The sequence below is a fragment of the Ips typographus genome, linkage group LG5 (genome assembly GCF_016097725.1).
Source record: "Ips typographus isolate SLU linkage group LG5, UJ_Ityp_2.0, whole genome shotgun sequence".
NCBI classification, from domain to species: Eukaryota; Metazoa; Arthropoda; class Insecta; order Coleoptera; family Curculionidae; genus Ips; species Ips typographus.
The window spans coordinates 11,913,316-11,936,799 of record NC_138426.1 but is presented as its reverse complement, the minus strand read 5'-3'; the positions used below and the strand labels follow the sequence as shown (position 1 = coordinate 11,936,799).

The 23,484-nt window shown below is 32.7% G+C and overlaps 1 protein-coding gene and 1 long non-coding RNA gene across 2 annotated transcripts in view; both read right to left on the bottom strand.

The window, feature by feature from the left end:
* Positions 1-23,484, bottom strand: part of loco (regulator of G protein signaling family member locomotion defects) — a 52,426-nt gene that overhangs the window by 24,857 nt on the left and 4,085 nt on the right. The gene's annotated exons all lie outside the window — the stretch shown is intronic.
* Positions 4,143-21,868, bottom strand: LOC145729216 (uncharacterized). Its single transcript, XR_014178302.1, has 4 exons — positions 21,559-21,868; positions 14,768-15,032; positions 11,666-11,840; positions 4,143-5,206 (listed from the first exon to the last, which is right to left on the bottom strand). It is a non-coding gene; the product is annotated as an uncharacterized LOC145729216 (long non-coding RNA).

The following is a 23,484-nucleotide window of genomic DNA, read 5'->3' as shown; positions in this document are numbered from 1 at the left end:
TTCTACCAAACGGATTTTGGCAGATGTCGCTTTTATGACAAATTAAAAGACGTTTGAAAGAGGCAGTCAAATGTCACAGCTGCTTATATTCTACTCATGGAGCTATAAAACGCAATTAACTTTATTTAAATTACTTCTTTTTTATCTCTCATACAGGTTTTGTAGTTTTATAGCTTTATGGAATGAATTTTGACAGCAACATTCCACTCATGGAGTTATGAAATGCAGTTTACTATATTTATATTAGTTTTCAAATTTCCACGTGTTGTAGTTTTATATCTTTATGGAACAGAGTTTGGCAGTTGCCACTTTAATGGCAAATTAACAGGACGTCTAAAATAGACCCTTAAACGTCACAACTGTCAATATTCCACTAAGGATGCTAGTATGTATGGTAGTCTCGTAGCCTCATTGAGCGAATTTTGACAGTTGCTGCGTTTGTGACAAACTAGAAAATGTCAACCCAGTCAAACGTCACAACTGTCAATATTCCAGTTCTCATGCGGTTGTAAAATACATTTGATGTGATTTATATTCGGTTTAAATCTTTCAAGTATATTTCGTCCTTTTGTAGCTTTATGAATGGACTTTGACAGTTGCTACATTCACGGTATACTAAAAGACGTTTGAAATACAATTAAATGTCACAGCTTTCTAAATTCGATTTATGGAACTATAAAATACAATTCTATTTACTTATATTCAGTTTCAATTTTTCAAGAATGTTTTGTCGTTTTACAGCTTTATGAAACGAATTTTAAAGATGTCTTTTTGATGGCAAACCAACAAAACGTCTGAAACAGACATCAAACGTTACAACTTTCCATATTCCACCCATGAAGTTATGAAATGCATTTTATTTTTAATTATATTCATGCATTTTCAATTTTCCCCCTAAGTTTTGTAATTTTGTAGCTTTATGGGACGAATTTTGATGGCAGACCAACAAGACGTCTGAAACAGGCAAATCAAAGATCAAATGTCACAACTGTCAATATTCTACTTGTGGAGCTATAAAATGCAATTTACTTTAATTATGTTATGTCATTTTATAGTTTGCTTTAAGAAATGGATCGTAACCGGTGCAAGATTACGACAAATCAAAAAACGTCTCAAACAGACAGTGTCACAACTGTCATAATTGTAATTATATTATATTACCAAATTAACCAGCTTACATTTGGACGGATTACAACTTTTTATTTTGGGTCGTTTTAGAGAATTATTGCACTGATATTGACAGGTGCTACGTTTCTGATAAACCAAAAAACGTCTGACACAGACTGTCAAACATCACAACTGTCAATATTCGATATTCGTTTTAAAATATTGTCTTTAATGGTCTAAAACGTACTAAGATGTTTTATATCGAAATGCTTGCATGATTTTTAAACACTTTAACAGCACAAAATGCGTAGCTAAATAAAGCAACAAACGGACGCGTATTAATACCATAATTAGGGTTACTGTTTCCTCTAGTACTTGTCTGGCTTAATTGGACAAGTGGATGGAGGAATAAGGTTCTAATTTATCAGCTCCATGGGGGCCCCCGTCTGAACCAGTGCCAGCCCCGTTTAAAACACTTTAAAAAAATCACAGTAATTACTGGTATTTTTAGAAGTTAATGTGGGCTTCAATGTAAATTATTGACGATTACAAACTGGCAATTGTTTTGATTACAATTAGAACGGTGATGTTTTGCATAAGCCATCGATCAACACTACACCTCTTCGGTAGCCTACAGATTTTTTCGGTTTGTTTGAACACGCCTCTACGCCACTGAATTTTTTATAATTACATAGTGCAGTGCGTGATTATGGTATGACGAGTAATGACACGCCTCTGGTTAACGCAAAACAACTTATACAGTTTTATTTATTACTAAATTAGTAAAAATATCCTTGAAATTATGCCATTAAGTTTAAAAAGGTGCAATTTTTGTTATCTTTTAGAGAAAACAGTTTTGAAGCAACCATGTTGTATTTCTAGATATAGTCTATTCACGATCTTTTTGGATCTACACTATCCATGGAATTTTCCCTGTGTATGCAATAAAAAAACAAAAAATATTTTTGTACCGGGTGATCCAATAAGACTGTCCTATATAATCTCATTTTCTCAATATTTCAGGTTAGGAACGAGAATTTGAAAAACGGTTTTCACTGGCCTATTTGGATGTTATTTGGCTACTTTTTCATAAAGAAAAAGTCATATCATTCCATTTGTTTTTTTAAATTTTTTTGGAGTTTGAGTCATGGTGTCATAAGTAGCCCCCTGGCGCAGAAAGATTCAACTAAATTAACTATATTTTGGTTGATTCTTATTGCCCAAGAACTGCCCTTTTCAACAATACCGAATTTGTTAAAATTGGTCAAAGAAGTTAAAGCGGGTTATTGCAAAAACAATTGAACACCTCACGCCATCTTTGTTTTTGAAATAACAGAAATTTGTTTTTTACGAAAATGATAGATAAACTGGTTCGCTTTAAAAATGAAAAAAAAAAACTAGTTTATTGTGCAAAATTTATAGAAAATGCAATTAAAAAATTTAAGATGGCAATTACGGCCTCTGGTGGTCATTTTTAGAACTTGAAAATATTTTCCAGCGATTCTTCATGGCCGATTTACCTAAAAAATGTTTTACCCCAACATGTGCGCGAATGGTAACATTCCCTCACTATTTTTGTTCTCCAATTATAGACTTTTCCGCACTAGTGCGAAAAGAAATTATTTTTCCGCACTAGGGTGGGAAAAAAATTAATTTATGTATCATATTCTAAATTGTTATTCCATATAATAATTGTTCAATTATTATTAATATTAGTAACAAGTAGATTAGAAGTGCATCACATCAATAACGCATTTATGGTAATCAAGTTTGTAAGTTGTAATCATGTTTTATTTTTCTACTTAATATTTTTTAGGTGCGGTTATATTTTACTTACATACATATAAATATACATTGAAGTTCAGTTAATAATTTCACAAGTTTAATATTGCAATTTTCTTGGCATTGATACATTGAACCACCCTGTAATTGTCAAAATAACCGAGTTATTGAAGGTTAAAGTTGTAGGTGTCAAATTCAGTCAAAACTGCCTTTATTGTCAAATAACCCCCTGTAAATAACTCGTTTATTTGCAACACTTTGTATAGACTTTTATTGAAACTGTAGAAATAAAATCATTAAGGTCGATTTTCGCTTGCACTAAGTGTCCAACATAACGCAAAACCCATTAGGATAGTGGCGGTGTTTCAGGCAAATTTGACCCTTACAAAAATTGCCTTTTGAAAGGCATTTTCAAGCATTACATCTTAGTAAACCTAGTAGGTCACATAACCGTTTTCTTATTTTTCCATCATCAAATTAGGCCTTAACCCGTCAAAAAGTGTTTCTGGTGCACCATATCAGAAAACCGTAAATAACACAAGTATTTAAAACACTTTGTATATACTTTTATATGTCGATGGGCAGCCAATAAAATGAGCTTTCCATTGACGTATAAAAGTCGATTGGTTAGTGGTACCCTTTGGCCACTAGAGGGCGTCAACGTTGATCAATTCTTTTTGTTTAATCCTCAAAGACTCGCTTAATTACACTATTTTTGGTCGATTTTTATACGTCAATGGATAGCTAATGGATTGAGCTTTCTAAAAGAGCTAGAGGAAGAAAAGAACTATCTTCTAACGCAACTAGAGACTAACATTTTGACAAAATGTGTCAAAACTGTCAAAGTTTAATTTGAAACATGGAAAAGAAAATATAAAAATTGACAGTTGATAAACCAAGAACTGCAAAATCAAACTTGTCAAAACAGTGAACATTCAACGTAAAACTTGTTAATATCATAGAAAAAGGATATAATCACTTGAAGATCAAAATGAAGATTCAATACTGTCAAAATTGAACGTAAAATTTGTCAGTGTCGTGCCAAACAAAAACGAAATAAGTATCTTCTGACATTTTGAAAAAATGTGTTAAAACGACTGTCAAAACTTAATTTGAAATATGGTAAAAAAAAGACAGATAATAGCAAAAAAAACAGGTATCTTCTAATGGAACTACAGACTGACATTTTGAAAAGATATGTCCAAATTTACAATTAAAAATATCATTTTGGTTTGGAAAAACTTTGTTTTCAAAGTTTGACATCTTAGTTATCGATAAAATCTGTCAATCTGAAAATAAAACTGTAAAAAACCCAAGTTATGTTTGTTAAAACTGAAATAAACTTAAAATGTAAGGGACGACAGCAAGAGAAAACTGTGATTTTTAATAAGTAATTAATTACTAATTAATCAATCAGGAAAAATATCAATAACAAATAGTTAAACACATAAAAACTAGTTGTCAAAATTTACTATTAAAACTGCCATAACCACTGGCAAAATGTTTGGGCCTAAAATTGTATTTTAATGGAACCACGCTAGTATATGGACAAGATATACAGGGTGTAATATGAATAAACGTTCAAAATGTAGGTTTTTTTTTCCTTTTGACAAAACAATTTATTTTTACGTAATTAACATAATACTGGAAATTGTTAGTTCATTTACGTTATACGTCACTTAATTTTTTAGTGAACACATCGTATCACATACTTTTTAACAACATTTACGACACTTACTGTATAATGAGCGATCCAAAAAGGACAATTGCAAATTTGTCTTGTATGAAAGAAAAACAAAAAAAATCTACAGGGCGTCACATTTAATATAAGCAATATTTAAATCGAACTGACATAACAACTTACTAGTTTACAATTAAAATGTAAAACTGCTATGTAACTAAAGTATTACCCGCTAAATAATATTCAAATTGACAACGTAAAACACACTTAATTAAAAACAAACTAAAGTAATTATCGTTTATCTGTGAAATAACTGAAATTTAGAAGTATAATCTTATTAAACAAACCAGTTAGTTTATGAGTCAACAATTCGTACAGATGATAATATAGTCGCGCTAAATTTGGTCTAATATTATTAATACGTCGTTACAAATACATTAAAGTAAATATTTACATCTTTCTCTCACATTAAAAACGTCCAAATTTTGCCATATAAAATTAGGTTAAGAATACACGAAGAGAAATAATTGCTAATAATAGCTTAATATTTCTTGGTATATGTTTAATGACTCTGTAATTAGCACTTATCAATTTCTAAGCACGTGTCCCCATTTGCAGTTAATATATTTGTAATAACTGCAAAAAAATATAATTAATTAATCGATCAGTGTCACTAAACTAACGTAGGTCGACTTATTATGTATGGAAAATTAAACTAAATTGGGGTGACGTCACATATATTTCAAAAGTTCATGCCAACACAAAAAAGTTGATTTGACATAATAAAGACAGATTGGACTAAATTTGACAGTTTTCACTTTAGCAACTAATAACTTAATTATTTTGACAGTTACAAGGTGATTGAGTATGCCCATTTGAAGCCCTTGAAATTCACTTTTGACCGCCCTATAGAGTGTTAGTAAAAATACCAAAAGGTCTGAGTTATATGGTAATAAAGGGACTGAATTGACATCTGCCACTTTAATAGCTCACAACTTGGTTATTTTAACAGTTACAAGGTGATTCAGTATATCAATTTAAAACCCATGAAATACACTTTTGAACACCCTATATATCATATTATACAGCTACAGAGAGATTTCAAAATAAAACCGGTCGAACTGAGCTAAGTTTCAATTAACAGTTATTTTGACAGTTACTGTTTCTTGTTTTAATCTCTCTCTCACAATCTTCCTGTACCTGTTTCTGTCATATTTCTTGTATTTTTCTCATGCTTAGTCAATGCTCCTTCCTTGTCCTTTGTCCTTGTTTTTTTCTCACTCGTCTAAGTTTGTTTGTGCTATTGTATCCTTACTATTCTTGCCTCTTTTTATTTCCTCATCTCTTTCCTTCACATTTTTGCTGTATCTTTTCTATTTCACTCGTTTTTTTCTGTTTCCTACTAGCTTTATGGTTAAGAAGGAAACAAAAAAGACAGTCGGATAAAGAAAAGAGAGTTAAAGTTAGAGAGAGAGAGAGAGTTAATAATTTACAGTTTCTTGCTTTTTATCTTTCTGTCTCTCTCTATCTCTCTTTCTGTTACATATTAATTGTCCTTACTCTCTGTCCCTGTCTTTCTCTGACTCGTTTATCAATCAATTTGTCTCTCAATGTTTTTGCTTTTGCTATTCCTTTCTCTTTCAATTTGTTCATCTCTTCCTCTCTCAATTTTGCTGTATCTTTTCACTAGTTTATTTCTGTTTTCTACTAACAAAAGAGAGAGTTAAACCGAAAAGAAGAATAAGAAAAAAATGCGATGTTGTCACATTTTCCGGTCGAGAAAAGTCTTAAAATTGTTTGGCGTAAAAAGTTAACTTTTTTAGGTAAAAATTGTTAGAATTTAAAGTGAAGAGTGAAATGAAATGAGATATTTTATAATATAAATTGATTGCATTGAGTTTGGACTTACCAGTTTTCACTTTGACAGTTTACAGTGTTTTTAATTCTCTCTCTTATTTTTTGTCCCTGTTTCTGTCACATAGTCCTTATATCTCTTTCATGCTTAGTCATTTTACCCCTTCTCTTTGTTTTTGTCCCTGTCTTTCTTTGATTCGTCTATTCTTCAATTTCTAATCCATTGTATTACACTCGCTATTCTTCTCTCTTGCTATTTCCACATCCCTTTCCCAACTTAATTTTGCCGAATTTTTTCTTATTCACTCGTTTTTTTTTTTAGTTTCCTACTAGCTTCTTGGTTAGATAAGAAACGAAAATTAAACCAAAGTAAAGTAGAAACAAAAATTGAAAAATGCGATGTTGTCATATTTTCGGGTAGAGGAAAGTGTTAAAGTTATTTGACATAAAAAACTGTAACATTTTTTTAGGTTAGAAATGTCAAAATTTGAAAATTAATGAAACCTTTCTTTCTAATTTTCTAGGTACTGATTCAGACATTTTAAGCTGGTCAGCCCCCACGTGACCGTGACAGCCCAATTGATTACGTGTTTTTGTTCATAACGCCGTTATTTTAACAATTTACAGTTTCTTGCTTTTTATCTTTCTGTCTCTCTCTCTCTCTTGTTGTTTCTGTTACATATTACATCCCTTATTATATAGGTATTTCTCATTCTTCGTCATTGTGCTCTCTGTTTTTGTCCCTGTGTTTCTCTGACTCATCAGTCTTTCAATTTGTCTCTTTTGTTTTTTCTTTTGCTTTCTAACCCTCATTATTCCCTCTCTCTCAATATTGCCGAATCTTTTCTTTTCTTAAACTTCTTGGTTTCTCTTAAACTTCTTGGTTAGAAGAGAAAAGAAAGAATGTTGTCATATTCAAAAGTTTTAAAATTGTTTGACGTTAAAATAGTAACGTTTTTTTAGGTTAGAAATGTCAAAATTTAATATGAAGATTGAAGTAAGTGAGATTTCCACTTTGACAGTTTCTAAGGCGGTTATTTTAACAGTTGTTTTCTGGTTTTTTTACTCTTTGTCTCTCTCTTTCTCACTGGTTGTTCCTGTTTAGTGTTACTTTGTCTAAGACATCTGTGTTTTAATTTTGCTTTCTAACCCGTTGTATTCTCTTTTTTTATTTGCCCTCCCTCACAATTTTGCTGTATCTTATCGATTTCACTGTTTTTTTCTGTTTCTTACTAGAAAAGAAAAAACAAAGGAGACAGTTAAACAGAGAAAAAAGAATTGTAATTTTTTAATTTAGAAATGTGAAAATTCTCATTCTCTACTGATTCAGAATTTTTTTTTACATTTCAATTTGGTCAGCCATCAAGTGACAGCCTAACGGGTCACCTGTCAAACAAAAATTACGTGACAAATTTTGTTTATTTTTGGTTATTCATTTATTTACTTTTGTGTCAAAAGCGTTGCATACAAAGTAAATAAAATTACAGTATACAAGAGTGATACAAACAAAAAGAAAAAAGTATAGATACAATGCACAACATTTATATGGTAAATTTTTGTGTGACTGTGAGACTATTATTGTATTCATCGCCATTAAGCAGTTTTCTTTTTTGGACACTACGGCAACAATGCAATTTACTTCCACTCTGTGACGTTTTAGTTTACTTTGATTTCTCGTATATGAAGTTTTGTAATTAGACCTCTATTGTTGCACATACACAAATAGGATGAAATTCGGCACACAAAATGCAAATGTGGCTTCCATATGAAACGAACACCGTCTAAGGCAAGTGCAAATTAAATTATTACTTATTGTTTAAACTAATACAAATTTAGCCTGACAAAACAATGTTAAGGCAAAATAGCGCGGTCTCCATCGTTTATCTACGTGACCAGCGTAAGTAATCCATGTTACCCACATGTACCAACCATATTATACAGAGTGAGCCAAAAAAGTAAACTTACATAAAAAATCGTATTGCCATTGTGAAAAACTCGGTCCAAACGCGAGTACGGTACACTGTCCGAGTCGGAACGAACGAATTTATGACAAAACATAAACATGTTAACACATATTGTAATGACAAATGGGGAAAATAAAGAAACGTCCTTTGCAAATATTTAGTGAATAATAATTTCCAGAATCACGGTTCTTTAAACGCATATTACAATCGCGGAAGTGGGCGTCCGACTAATCATCGCATATGAACTGAACCACTTAAAGCGCAGACATAAATGCATAATAAATATCTGTTCAGTTTGATGATTATTTAATGTTAACTAGTTTGCAAGAAAGAGACGCCAAATTGGTGGCTGCAATTAGGTAATGTAAACCGATACTCGGCCAGATGTCGTTGATTTCGATTTAGAACAAATTCCAAAGCAAGAGTCTGAGGGAATAACGATTTTGTCAAGAAAAGACCAAATAGTCTATCTTTGGAAACTTCGAGATATTCGACTTTTCTTTGAAAATTACATCAAAATTTTGAAAATTTTGTATTCCGCCAATTGAAGGGTTTCAGTGACTGTAAGAGGCTCAAAATGTTCGTCTTGAACTGCTCTTTCACCAACTGCTAACCGCAACACGATTCAACATATTATACAGGGTGTGGAAAAAACAAAAAAGCTAGCCTAGCCCTCCTGAGTGCAGAAGGTAATTCTGAACATTTTCGTCTCATTGGTCTCTTGCAAAAATTTCGTAACTCTAACCGTTTCCGAGATATTTGAATTTATAACGAAAATTGCTTCAAAATTTTGAAAATTATGTATCTTTGCCATTTTTGCGCTTCCAGCGAGTGTAAAAAGTTCAAAATGTTCGTCTTCAACTGGTCTTTCACCTCGTGCTACGTACAACACGATTAAGCATCTACCGGGTGTTCAAAAAACAGTTAAATTTCAAACTAAAGCTCTGCCAGTTATGACTGCGTTTACTTAGTTGTAAATGGGTGTAAACCTAGCCCTACTGGGTGCAGAAAGTCATTCTGAACATTTTCCTATCTTTGGTCTCTTGCAAAAGTTCCGTAACTCTAACCGTTTTCGAGATATTTGAATTTTTTACGGAAATTGCATCAAAATTTTGAAAATTTTGTATCTCCGCCATTTTTGCGCTTCCAGCGAATGAAAAAAGTTCAAAATGTTCGTCTTGTACTGGTCTTTCACCTCGTGCTACGCACAACACGATTAAGCATCTACCGGGTGTTCAAAAAACGGTTAAATTTGAAACTAAAGCTCTTCCAGTTATGACTGCGTTTACTTAGTTGTAAATGGGTGTAAACCTAGCCCTACTGGGTGCAGAAAGTCATTCTGAACATTTTCCTATCTTTGGTCTCTTGCAAAAGTTCCGTAACTCTAACCGTTTTCGAGATATTTGAATTTTTTACGGAAATTGCATCAAAATTTTGAAAATTTTGTATCTCCGCCATTTTTGCGCTTCCAGCGAATGTAAAAAGTTCAAAATGTTCGTCTTGTACTGGTCTTTCACCTCGTGCTACGCACAACACGATTAAGCATCTACCGAGTGTTCAAAAAACAGTTAAATTTGAAACTAAAGCTCTGCCAGTTATGACTGCGTTTACTTAGTTGTAAATGGGTGTAAACCTAGCCCTACTGAGTGCAGAAAGTCATTCTGAACATTTTCCTATCTTTGGTCTCTTGCAAAAATTCCGTAACTCTAACCGTTTCCGAGATATTTGAATTTATAACGGAAATTGCTTCAAAATTTTGAAAATTATGTATCTTTGCCATTTTTGCGCTTCCAGCGAATGTAAAAAGTTTAAAATGTTCGTTTGCTTCTTCGTTTTTTACACGTCAATATCGCGAAAACCGTTGCAGAGATTATCAGGTTATCATACATGAAACACACTTGAAATCGTTAGCAGAATCTAAAAATATAATAATATACAGGGTGCTCCATTTAAAATAGTCGAGTTGGTACCAACTTCGGTCAATGCCCCAACGCAAATACTAAACCCTGAAATTTTCAAAAAGTTATCTTTTACAGTTTTCGAAATATCGACCGCTGTAGTTCCCGATGGGACACCCTATATATTCCAACCAGAGTAGATTTATTAAAAGTTTTCGGCCATTTTTTTAGCAAATTGTCGTTTTGTAGTCACATACATTGATTTTGATAAATGTGTGTATTTATAGCTTCATGGTACTGAATTTTGACAGCTGACACTAATGACAAGTCTGAATGGGCCTGTCCCACAATTTTTTTTTATTTTGTAACTACAAAGACGGATTGAAAATATTATACCCGTATTTTTTTGTTTTCAAAAATATTAAATCTAAATAGAAAAAAAATGATGATAAAAACTACATTAATCTCATGTTTTAAACGCCCGCCGCCGGTGACGTACTACACTATCAACCAATCAGCGACAAGAAGTGAAACAGTTGGCGTGCAACAGCCAATAAAATCGCCCAGAATTACGTACGTCACATGCGCGCCAAAACAGATCTTTTAAATTTAATGGACAAATGTAGGAACATTTACGACCATAATTTTTTCTTCAAGAATATGAAAAATTAGTTTTTTGATCCTATTCTTTCGATTCCAGTCATTAAAACAAAAATTTATGATATGTGGGATAGGCCCATTGTCCCGAAATTTTGACGACTCTCAGGTCTGTGACATAAGACACTTGATGAGAGGCAGGTATATCCAACAACCTGTCTATGGAACTATAAAATGTACTGATGTTACACACCCACATTGCAGTTCTTTCCATATGTGTTTTATAGCTTTATGAAGAGTATTTTTGACTGTTTAAGTCAAAGTGTTCTAGTATCACGTGACATTGTCCCATTCTGGAGTGATCGATTTCTGCTTTAAATTTGCTCTTCCAACAAAGTCTTTGAAAAAAAAATCCAACGGGCTTAAATCGGGTAAACTTGGTGGCCATTCTTTACACCTTCTCTCTTGAGAAGACATTATTTGAAGTGTTCCATTTTGCTGGAACCACAAATCGTTTCTGTTTGAAAATTGCTGATTCAGTTGTGATAGCAGATAATTCTGATTGAATACCAGTGGATATTGTCTTTGACCAAAGAAAGCTCGTACAGAAAAATGTTATAATGTTAGAAAAGTATAGATAATCTGCCTAAGTGCTACCTAACGTCTTAAAAAACATTAATGCTTGTTTACTGTCTGTTTTATAAGTCACAAGGGATTTTTTTTTAAATACTTAAGACAGACACATCAACGAAAAAAATACAAAAGTTAAACACATAAAGTACCTGTTCATCTGTATAAGCCACTTCGTTGTCTCGGCAAAGATCGACAGTAGACAAGGGCCGTTTGGAAAGAAACTGCGCAGCAAAACGGCGTCGCGACGCGCCCAAGGTGTGGAACCGTTTGAATGGCGTTAAGGGACGCAGAGCCACCACCACGCTGGTACCCTGATGACCATCTCTACACAGTACCACCAACATGCACCCAGTTAGTTTTTTCAAATGAGAAAATCAAAAAGCACTTTTAGATTTTTTTTAATGGACCGCATCTACTGTTTATAATAAAACGCGATGGGAAAAGCAAAAGTTATCAGTCATCTGTCAAATTCTAGAAGTTTAATGTCATTTTTTATGTTGAAGATAAGAAGGGATAAAACTAAAATGGGAAAAAATTAAAAAAAACTTAAAACTATTAATCAATATTCACATTTCAGCAACGTTGCCCAAATGACCTGATTTTTCTAATTGAATAACAAGTTTTTGCAATGTTGTCAGACTGACTATTGAATTTAATTTTTTCCTCAAATAATTGGTAATTATTTTAATATTCTTTATTTTTAATTTCATATTTTAGATATGTTGCCAAACTAACCTGATTTTCCTAAAGTAGAATATTGAATATTGCAAAATTTGATACCTAAATAGAAAAATGGTCAGTTGCTGAAATAGGATAATGACAGTCATTTATGAATAAAATTAGTAATATTTCACTATGGCAAACATTGCATAATGTAAAAATTTGATACCTAAATTGGTAAGTGGTCATTTTGGAAACATTTCAAAAATTGGTTTCTCAATTAGAAAAATCAGGTTAGTTTGGCGAAAAAAAGTCAATTTGGCAATATTGGAAAAATTTTCCTGTCCATTTAGAAAATCAAGTTAGTTTGGCAATGTTGCTCAAATGTGAAATAATTATAGTGCTTGTTTCAATTTGGCAACGTTGCACATTGCAAAAATTTGTTTCTTACTTGAAATCAGGTTTATTTGGCAACATTGAAGTGGATATTAATTATTTATGGTAGTTTTCGAAAAAATGTAAAGTTGGCAACATTGCAAAAATTTAGTTTTCTATTAGAAAAATCAGGTTAGTTTGGCAACATTGCTATAATGTGAGTAATAAATAATTACCAATTATTTGAGGAAAAAATGTAAATTCAGCAACAATTCGTATATTTGGTAATCTTTGACTCAGTTAGAAAAATGGTCAGCCTGACAACACTGCAAAAATTTGATTTTCAATTATAAAAATCAGGTTACTTTGGCAACGTTGCTGAAATGTGAATCTTGATCGACATTTATGAATAATTTTAGTGAACATTTCAGTTTGGCAACATTCCAAATATTTGGTACTCTCTCACTGTGTCTCTCAATGGGAAAAACTAAATTAGGCTGGCAACGTTGCTGTAATGTGGATATTAATAAAACAAAAGTCAGTTTGGCAACATTGCAAAAATGTTTGATTATCTATTAGGAAAATTAGGTTAGTTTGACCACACTCAGAAAAATGGTCAGCCTGACAACTCTCCAAAAATTTGATTTTCAATTATAAAAATTAGGTTACTTTGGCAACGTTGCTGAAATGTGAATCTTGATCGACATTTATGAATAATTTTAGTGAACATTTCAGTTTGGCAACATTCCAAATATTTGGTACTCTCTCACGGTTTCTATTGGTCTCTCAATGAAAAAAACTAAATTAGGCTGGCAACGTTGCTGTAATGTGGATATTAATAAAACAAAAGTCAGTTTGGCAACACTGCAAAAATGTAGTGTGTAGGAAAATTAGGTTAGATTGGCTACGTTGCTGAAATGTGAATATTGTGTGGGACACCCTGTATGGATCCAGTTGAATTTAGGACACTCTGCACATGATGTATTTATACAGGATGTTTCAAAAATCGATTAACGGGCTTATTAGTATTTCTTCTCTGTTTTCTTTTCAAATATAAAGAAACGTAAAGAGTTGTAAATCGAAAACTAAAATGATATTCCGAAAAACACTTTTCTCCAAATTTTATTATCCATTTTTGAAACACCCTGTAGAACAAGTCACAGCAATTGGAAGGTACGTCATCGTCTGCGGCGCCATAATAAAAATTAGTCATATCAATGATGACTTTAACAATTTAATTGTCTCTTGTTGTATTAATACATTGGCAGATTGATGTGTTTATCCTATTTATGTTACAACTTGTATTTCTTTACTAGAAAACAATTTATAAGACTATGTTTTGTTTCTTGCAATTTTAATGTTTATAAGATATGACAACATTGGAAAGTAACTGATTTGATAATGAGACTATAAAGCGACATAACGGAAAATTGCTGTTCAGCTCGAATGGGCCTATCCCACATATAAATTTTTGTTTTAATGACTGGAATCGAAAGAATAGGATCAAAAAACTAATTTTTCATATTCTTGAAGAAAAAATTATGGTCGTAAATGTTCCTACATTTGTCCATTAAATTTAAAAGATCTGTTTTGGCGCGCATGTGACGTACGTAATTCTGGGCGATTTTATTGGCTGTTGCACGCCAACTGTTTCACTTCTTGTCGCTGATTGGTTGATAGTGTAGTACGTCACCGGCGGCGGGCGTTTTAAACATGAGATTAATGTAGTTTTTATCATCATTTTTTTTCTATTTAGACTTAATATTTTTGAAAAAAAAAAAAAATACGGGTATAATATTTTCAATCCGTCTTTGTAGTTATGAAATAAAAAAAATTGTGGGACTGGCCCATTGCACGGAAGAAAAGAAACGCAGTTAATGACGTACCAACCATTCGCCCTGGTTTGGTCTATACATAAATTTGTTATCGCGCCCATAAAAATTCAATCTAAAACCAAATAAATGCGATATGACTATCTAGCCATTAATGAAATTGGTTGACTGATGGACGAGAACGTCACGGTTTAATTGAATTTCTTCCTTACGCGAAGGCAATAAAGTCGCAGTTGACGCAAATCGAATGGGCTATTGACAGATTATCACATACTACCATAGGGTACACCCAATAAACAATTAATAACAGCGCGTGAAAATGTTTTCGAACATTAACAATTACAAAATGCATTATCGCACTTAAGGTAACAGAAAAAATCTCACCTGAAAAGTACAGGAAGCGGTCCCACCAACATAATGTTTTTTCGGCAGGAATCAACCAAACAGAACAATTAACACGTTTATCGCGAATAAACAAAATATACTGTTAACAAAATGGAATAACATGCGGAAAACATTTGTCTGTACGTAGCCAGTTTCGGTTTAGGAATGCGGTTGACTTTCAGTCTTTCGTTAGGGGGGAAAACGGTTGAGGTGCGTCAGGTGCACAGGGGAAGTAGATTGTTTGGCTTTACAGGTGGATTGGCACCTAAGTCCGTTAAAATTAGAGAAGCCATATTGTTATAATACGGTCATTTTAAAATAATACAGGGTGTCCCACGACGAAAGACATCGATTGATATTGGAAAAAGTATAAATAGGAGATACTGATGTGGGCATGCCCAATCTAACTAAAATATTTTCAAGATGGTTGTTGTACTTCCGTTTATACCGGAAGTCGATCACAACTTTCTTATTTTAAATAGAATACCCTGTATATTATACACATTTGGATTCCTCACAAAATTCTGACCAACTTTTGTGTACAATGCCCTATGCCTATCTCTAGCCGTTTTCGAAATATTTGATGTTTTTCCAAAAAAGTGACAGTTGCAACGCTCAACATATTTTTGTACTTTGTCAAAACCGTATTTCATTTTGCAATGAAACTTTGGGTTATTGTAAATAAAGGATCGTTTTCTTAAACTGAGGGTGCGTAATGACTGATTTGTATACAGGGTCGTCAAAAAAAAATCATAAACCTGCCACTAAAAAAAATGAAAAGTTTCAAGTTTTTTAAATAGAAACCCACATTTTTTATGACGGAATCATTTTGAGCATTAAAAATTACTATACGTTTCAATTTACTTGCCTATACCTAAATCCAACCCATTTCGTTTTATTTGAGAATAAACATTTTTTATTATTAAAACTCCAGATTTCTTGAAAATTTCTCTCTCTAATTACGTGTGGAGTTATGTCACACCAGTAGTGTGAATTATGTCTATTGAACATTCCATTTATAGTGAATTTGGCCTCGTCGCTCTAAATAATATTATTCAAAAACAATTCTTCTCCATAGTGACTAGTCAGCAAAAACTCACTAAAAACCACTCTCTTCGGAAATTCAACCTCTTTTAAGTGTTGCACTAATTTAAATGAAAAAGGGTGAAATTTATGTTTCTTCAGGATCCTTTGAATTGAGCTTTTGGATATGCCTGATTCTACAGAAACTTGTCTTATTGACGAAGTTGGATTTGCAACAAAATAGCCCAAAATTGCAATTTCTACATTTGTATTATTAAGGATTGGTTTTGTTTTAATAGCTTTTCTCTTCACAGATCCCGTATTCTTAAAATTTTCAATTATTTGCTTGACAGCTTTTCGTGATGGCTTTGGTTTTTCTGGATAACGAGCGGCAAATACCTCACATGTTCTATTCACAACTTTATCACATTCTCCGTAAATAATAAACAGTAATATGTATAGTAATTAGGCAACTGAAAAAAATTGTGCATGTTTACCCAAATCGTTAGTTATTAATCGGTATGGACGGATTTTGATTTCGTCTTTGGAATTTGATTCTATGTAGTTGATTGGAAATGCCGATACCGATTAGTGGACACGTACCTTAAAGTGGTAGACAAGGTAGAATTGGAAAACAATCCACTTGAAATTAAGTTATGTTTATGTTATAAAAACGTACAGCAAGATAAAAATACCCACAGAAACTAATTTGTACATACAGACGTCGGGTAAATTTGGACTATAGATTATGTTTGCTGAGAAAATAAGATGGTAATCTTTACAACCTTGCAGTAATAGCTCTACGATTAGTTAGAAGTGAGAATTTTCTAAAAATCGACTGTAAAATAAACTCAAAGCAATCGTAAAAAATTTGAAGCAACAAGCAAAACATAAATAAAATAAAACATAAAGATAAACCAGATGAAACCCTTTTAGTTGGACTGGGAGTCTGCAGAGCAGCTTGGAAAACAACAGTGGATGTGCCACCCAGTGTTGCCAAGTCAAAATATTTAATAACGGTAGAATAATCAGTCAAAAAACTGTAGATAACAATAAATCAAAACAAATTCATTAATTTTACATTAATTATGTATTTTTTAAAAAAATTTCAATCATTGATTCTTGCTATAAAAACCGCACTTCAAAAATACAGTTTTTTAATTTTTTTACTAAGAATTGTTTTTTATGTTTTGACATTAGTAAGATATATCACGTGGTTTTAAAGGATAATTTAAGCTAGGCAGTCACGTGACCATTGTCAAAAATCATAAATCTCAAAAACGCTGTTTATATCGAATACTAGCAAGAAAACGTTTCTAAACACTGATTTTTGCAACTTTAGAGCATAGTTTGATAGTTTTGACGTTAATGGCAGTTGTCACGTGATTGTAGAACACTATTTAGCTAGCCAGTCACGTGACAATTGGCAAAATAACTGTCATAATTCTCAGAAACACGTTTTATATCAAATATTGCAAGAAAACGTTTTTAAATCCTGATTTTTGCAACTTTTGAGCATGATTTGACAGTTTTGACGTTAATTGGCAGTTGATTGTAGACCATATTTAGCTAGACGGTCACGTGACAATTGGCAAAATAACAGTCATAAATCTTAGAAACACGTTTTATATCAAATACTGCAAGAAAACGTTTCTAAACATTGATTTTTGCAACTTTAGCGCATAGTTTGACAGTTTGACGTAAGTGGCAGTTGTCACGGTATGTCAGAAGACTATTTAGCTAGACTAGTACGTGGACAATTGGCAAAATAACTGTCATAATTCTCAGAAACATGTTTATATCAATACTGCAAGAAAAAGTTTGTAAAGCCCTCGATTTGCAACTTTTGAGCATGATTTGACAGTTTTGACGTTAGTGGCAGTTGTCACGTGATTGTCAGAAGACTATTTAGCTAGACTAGTGAAGTGACAATTGGCAAAATAACTGTCATAAATTCTCAGAAACACGTTTTTACATCAAATACTGCAAGAAAACGTTTTAAATCCTGATTTTTGCAACTTTTGAGCATGATTTGACAGTTTTGACCATTAATGGCAGTTGTCACGTGATTGTAGAACACTATTTAGCTAGCCAGCCTAGTGACAATTGGCAAAATAACTGTCATAATTCTCAGAAACACGTTTTATATCAAATACTGCAAGAAAACGTTTTTAAATCCTGATTTTTGCAACTTTTGAGCACGATTAGACAGTTTTGACGTTAGTGGCAGTTGTCACGTGATTTCAGAAGACTATTTAGCTAGACTATGAAGTGACAATTGTCAAAATAACTGTTAAATCTCAGAATATCGTCTTATTTCGAAAACTGATGAAAAGGACGGAGAGAGTAACTTCAACAGTAATAAAGTAGTAATGAACATTTTGGGCAACTTTTTCAAAAGATCTTTTCTCAAAAGAAAACTAGAATAACAAAATTGTTGTTATATTTAGTTCCAAAAGAAGGCTCCGCAAGTTTGAAACACCCTGAATAAATTGTGAAACTTGCTTCGCATCGTTAGAATAAGGTTTGAACACACATTTTTTAATAATCATTATCTAAACCTCCATCGGAACAAAGAACCTAATAAACGTGGTCAATTAAATAGATTAGAAGTTAATTTGTTTTAGTAATCTTTCACCTGTTATGCAAGCAGCAGATTATAGCTGCGTATCTTTCAGACCTTATGAGATTCCATAGTTTAATACTTTATCCATTTACGTATGTAGGTCATCCTAGAAAAAATAACAATGCATCCAAGCTATTATATAAATTCGTGGTAAATGGCTGAAAAGGTGTTATATGGTATCACTTTCGCTATTGAACTGATTGTGCAAGTATTTTATCGGAGTTTTGATCTAACACAATACAAATTTCCGGACTAAGAAGCTTTTGCAAAAATAGCTTTATTACCATGAAGAAAGTATGTATTACCTACTTGACGCCTACGCGAAGATTACTATTAATAAACCAAGAAACTTGACCCCGAAATGAAAAATGATCTTTTTTTCTGGTTCTTAATTTGTCTTCATTAACTCTTGTATATGTAGGTACAGACTAGACTACTTAAGTCTCATTTTTACCCTCTGTTTTTGAAAACTTTCAGATAAATATGCCCATGTTTTTTTAAAGTATAAATTAAGTCAAAAATTAAAATTTAAAATATGCCTACCATAATATCGTGGGGGAAGATCAAAGAAGAAGTACCAAATACTATGGAACTTATACTACCCTGCATCAAATTCATCCCAGCTAACCCAAGTAATTTTTTTCTAAACTATCACATTATGCAAGAGCATTATCAATAAGCTTTTCATTTCTGTAATTCTACCCCCAAATGTACCGAAAAATGCGTAAATTGCAAAATCCATGGATAACGCAGCTATTCGTAGAAAAAGAAGTTAAAGTTTAAATGCAGGTTAACTCACATTTTGTTGTGTGTTGTCACATCACATTGTGTCACAAATGTTGGCCGTTATTACAGAAACTTGCTTTAATTTCTGAAAGTCCACTATTTAGGTAGGTATATAAACATGATAATTATTTGCAAAAATTTCTTATTGTCTTTTATCTACTACCATGGTAATGACCCATTACATAGTTTCATTTCAGTTAAGTAATGATTTATTTTACTTAAAATGCTTAAATGCCCTCTTAAAATGCCTTTTTGTATACAAAATACCTTGAAATGCCTTTAAAATACCTCACAATGCTTCTATATTATTGCTCAAAATGCCTCATAGTAATAATGCCTTAAAACTGCCTAAAATGCCTCAAACTGCCTTGAAATACATTAAAATGCCTTTCAATTTTTTAAACTGCCTCAGAATACTTTCAAATGTTTAGGTACACATTTGTGGCATTCTTAAATTTAGTTATAATGATAAATCTTGATGAAATACACCATTGAAATTAATTTTTCTATGGTCACGTGACAGTTTTTAGGTTGGATTAAGTAGCATGTCTGCTTTTACAATTTGTACATGACTTTTGACTATATTGTCAAAATGTCGATAAGGATTAATGATAAAAATGACTTCCACATGTTACATGACAGTTTTTCCAAATTTTTCCAAATTCTGACAAACAACAAATATTTTTTGACGTTTGCACGAATCTTCTAACTGTCATAGTAACCAAGTTAGCACGTGTCAAATAAAGACACTTATCATTTAAAAGAAACAGTTGAAAAATTGGTAATTTAAACTTAGTAGTAAAATTGTAAGACGTGACGTCACGTGACTAGATAATTCAATTTTCGAGCTTGCAACAGTGTAAAGGCCAGTTGACATTGTCAAAAACGGTCCAGTAAACTTCAAAACGCAGTTTAAACTTTGAAAAATGGTACATTAAATGTAGTAAAGACAGTTGTTAAAATTAAAAATTGCAAAATACACGTTACGTGACGTTGAAAATGCAATTCTGCATGTTCTTGCAACACTGTAAATGCCAGTTGACATCTGTCAAAATTAGTCACGTGACCTTTAAAACGTGGTTTAAAATTTAAAAATTTGGTAAATTAAATTCAGACTATTTTAAACAGTTGTAAAAGCTGAAATTGCAAGAGACACATCACGTGACTTTGGTTATGCCATTTTAGAGCTTGCAACACTGGCAAAGCCAACTGACACCTGTCAAAATTAATCACGTGACCTTTAAAACGTGGTTTAAAATTTAAAAATTTGGTAAATTAAATTCAGACTATTTTAAACAGTTGTAAAAGCTGAAATTGCATGAGACACATCACGTGACTTTGATTATGCAATTTTAGAGCTTGCCACACTGTCAAAACCAACTGACATCGGTTAAAAACAGTCACGTGACTTTAAAATGTTATTTAAATGTTGATCATTTGGTAAATTAAATTTAGACAGTTGTAAAAGCTGAAATTGTCAAATACACGTTACGTGACGTTCATAATACAATTTTGAGCTTGCAACACTGTAAAAGACGGTTGACATTGTCAAAAACAGTCACGTGACCTAAAAAATGTAGTTCAAACATTGAATTGTTGAAAAATTGGTAAATTACTATAATAATTTGTAATAAATATTGTTTAAACTCAATATCATGAAACAAAGATTTTACCATAATAATTTCATGTGCCTATCATGTTCTGTTCAATTTTCAGTCAATTTTGTTATATTGATACACTTAGGAATGTTAAAAAAATATCGATATATCTTTTGACTGATATATTTAACAAAATATATCGATATTTGTTTTTCTAATATATCGGATTATCGATATTAAAATAGTGAATATCGCTTGAAATATCGAATTGTCAATAGGAAATATAATAGGTCCGCGCGGGTCACGTGACCGAAAGTTAACTGCTTTTGGAATTTTGCAAAGCAGGCGAACGGCCAATGGGTAATATTACTAGAAATTCCGGACTCTGTTGAAAATTGACAAATAAATGACAGTTGACAGCGTTGACAAAGACAATTAATTTGAAGTTTTTGGTTGGATTATACCGATATTTATTCCTTAAAATATTGCAAAACTTTATTTATTTAGGTTATATTTCGCTCAAAATTCCAATGAAAATATCACAAAATATAAATAATGGGAAAGTGCCTCATAATACCTCGAGTGTGTACACCAAATTACCTCGGCAATCTAACCCCTCGGTGAGTACCTAACTAATTCAGTTTGGGGAAGCAGAGTTGGGAAAATTTCTAGTTACGCTACTGGCCTTATGTGACCTTTCGCACTACTAAAAACCCAATAACTACATTTAGACAAATTAATCCCTATTCTACACTTACATGCATGTTCCCATGACTTTCTTCTCGGAAATTGTTTGAATTAACAATTAAATTTTACGGTACGTTGCGCACTGCATGTTGACCGAAACCCACAAGATTTTTTACCGAAAAAGGGCCCGACGTGACGGTCTCTCGGGGAAACTTTATCTGATACGCGTCTGGCGGCCTGTAGTAAACGCGAACACACCCTAAATTCTAAATTAAAGTTGCTTTCAACGTTACTTTCAATAACAATTAACGATAATTTAAATAAAGGAGCGCGGCAACCTCGTTCTGCGCGCTCGGTCGCCTCGACACTGACTGGCAACGTTGCCGGCTCGTCACATGCAACGAACGCTGTTTGTTTTGCTTTTAGCCTTCAGGCTAAATGGCGATAATTTTTTTTTATTCGGATTTCATTACTTCTATCATCCTACTTGGGGGATACAGAAATAGCAACGTGGATTCTGGAATTTTATTTGATTATTGTTTATTGATGGCCTGATAAAGCCAGATGAAATTTGAACGGTTTTATGAATTGAACAGCAGAGAGAAGCCAATTAGTTGCTTTCAACGTAACTAAACTTTGTAACTTGGTCTTTTGTTTGTTTTACTTTTTATAGCTTTTTTTTCAATATTTGTACAAGAAATGTGTACAGTACAGCATATACAGGGTGGTCCAAATTTGACTGGAGATACAAACTAAATTTTTCTACAACCCCTATTGGCGTTTCAAGATGAGAGGTACTCCCTCTGGTGATCAGTTTTGAAAACAGTTTCGGCCATTCCAGCTGTCATTTCTCCGTTTGTTTACATTGATTTTGGTTAGGAATTTAGCACTGGTTCACCGCCTACTATACTAGAAAGCCTAGAAGGTGCTTGTCAAAAATTCCAATATGGCGGAAATAGTGGTGACAGTTTGCGTTTGTTTGTATTGTGGAAATTGAGTTTTTTGAGGATTAGATGAATTTTTACGGTTTAAAATGAAAACTTGAGGTTATTTGCGTAAGTTATTTTTGTTTGCTGCCGTTCATAACCGTGTCAGTATTTTACTTACCGTGGTTGAACACTTTGAAGTGGGATGATTTTACTTCAACACTATACTCAATGGTAGGTACAAGTGCTTTCTAGTGCAGTAAACTTATTCGGTACTTGTTACGTGCACAGGTATGCGAGTTACATTTTAAAGCATCCTTCAATGTGAGAGCAACAAAAATAATTTTGAATGAATGTTCTTGGTAATAACATAAGAACCATTTACCAGTTTTGCTTACCAAGTTTCAAGGATTTACAGATTTTCTTACATTGAACAGTGTTTAAACTAGTTTGCTGTTTGTTGTACTTTCCAGGACAAATGTTCTAACCAATTTGTTTAGGCTGGACTTAATTGTGTATAAAAAAGCTCTATCCATACATATCTGGATCAGGAATAAACCTTTTTTTGATTTTTGAAAAACAAAAAAAGAAAGAAGCTTACACAGAACACCGAGTGAATACGAGGATACAAAACAACTAGAACGAACAAACAACGATATAATACGAGTACAACTAAAAAAAGAGAACCTACTGGGAGAGATTCTCAGCCGAAATGGAGAGAGATCTATACTGCGGTAAAAAAAAGTGTGGAACATGTTACAAAACAGGAAAAAAACAATGGAAACAGATCAAGAATAGAGATAACATTGAAAATGAAATAATAACAAAGGAAGTTCAAGCGACACAGAAGCTAAAAAATCGAAAAAGTCCTGGCGTCGATGATATTAATAATAAACTCATCAAATACAGGAGAATGGAACTGTAGGTTATCAATCTCAATCCTCTGACCGGTTTTGCCGTATTACGACTCATCACAGAGGCTATAGGGCTTGATAACCAAAAAAGGTAAAACCTTTATTCCAGTATAGTCAACTGGCTGCCAATTCTACAGATGTTGCACAACAACTATCA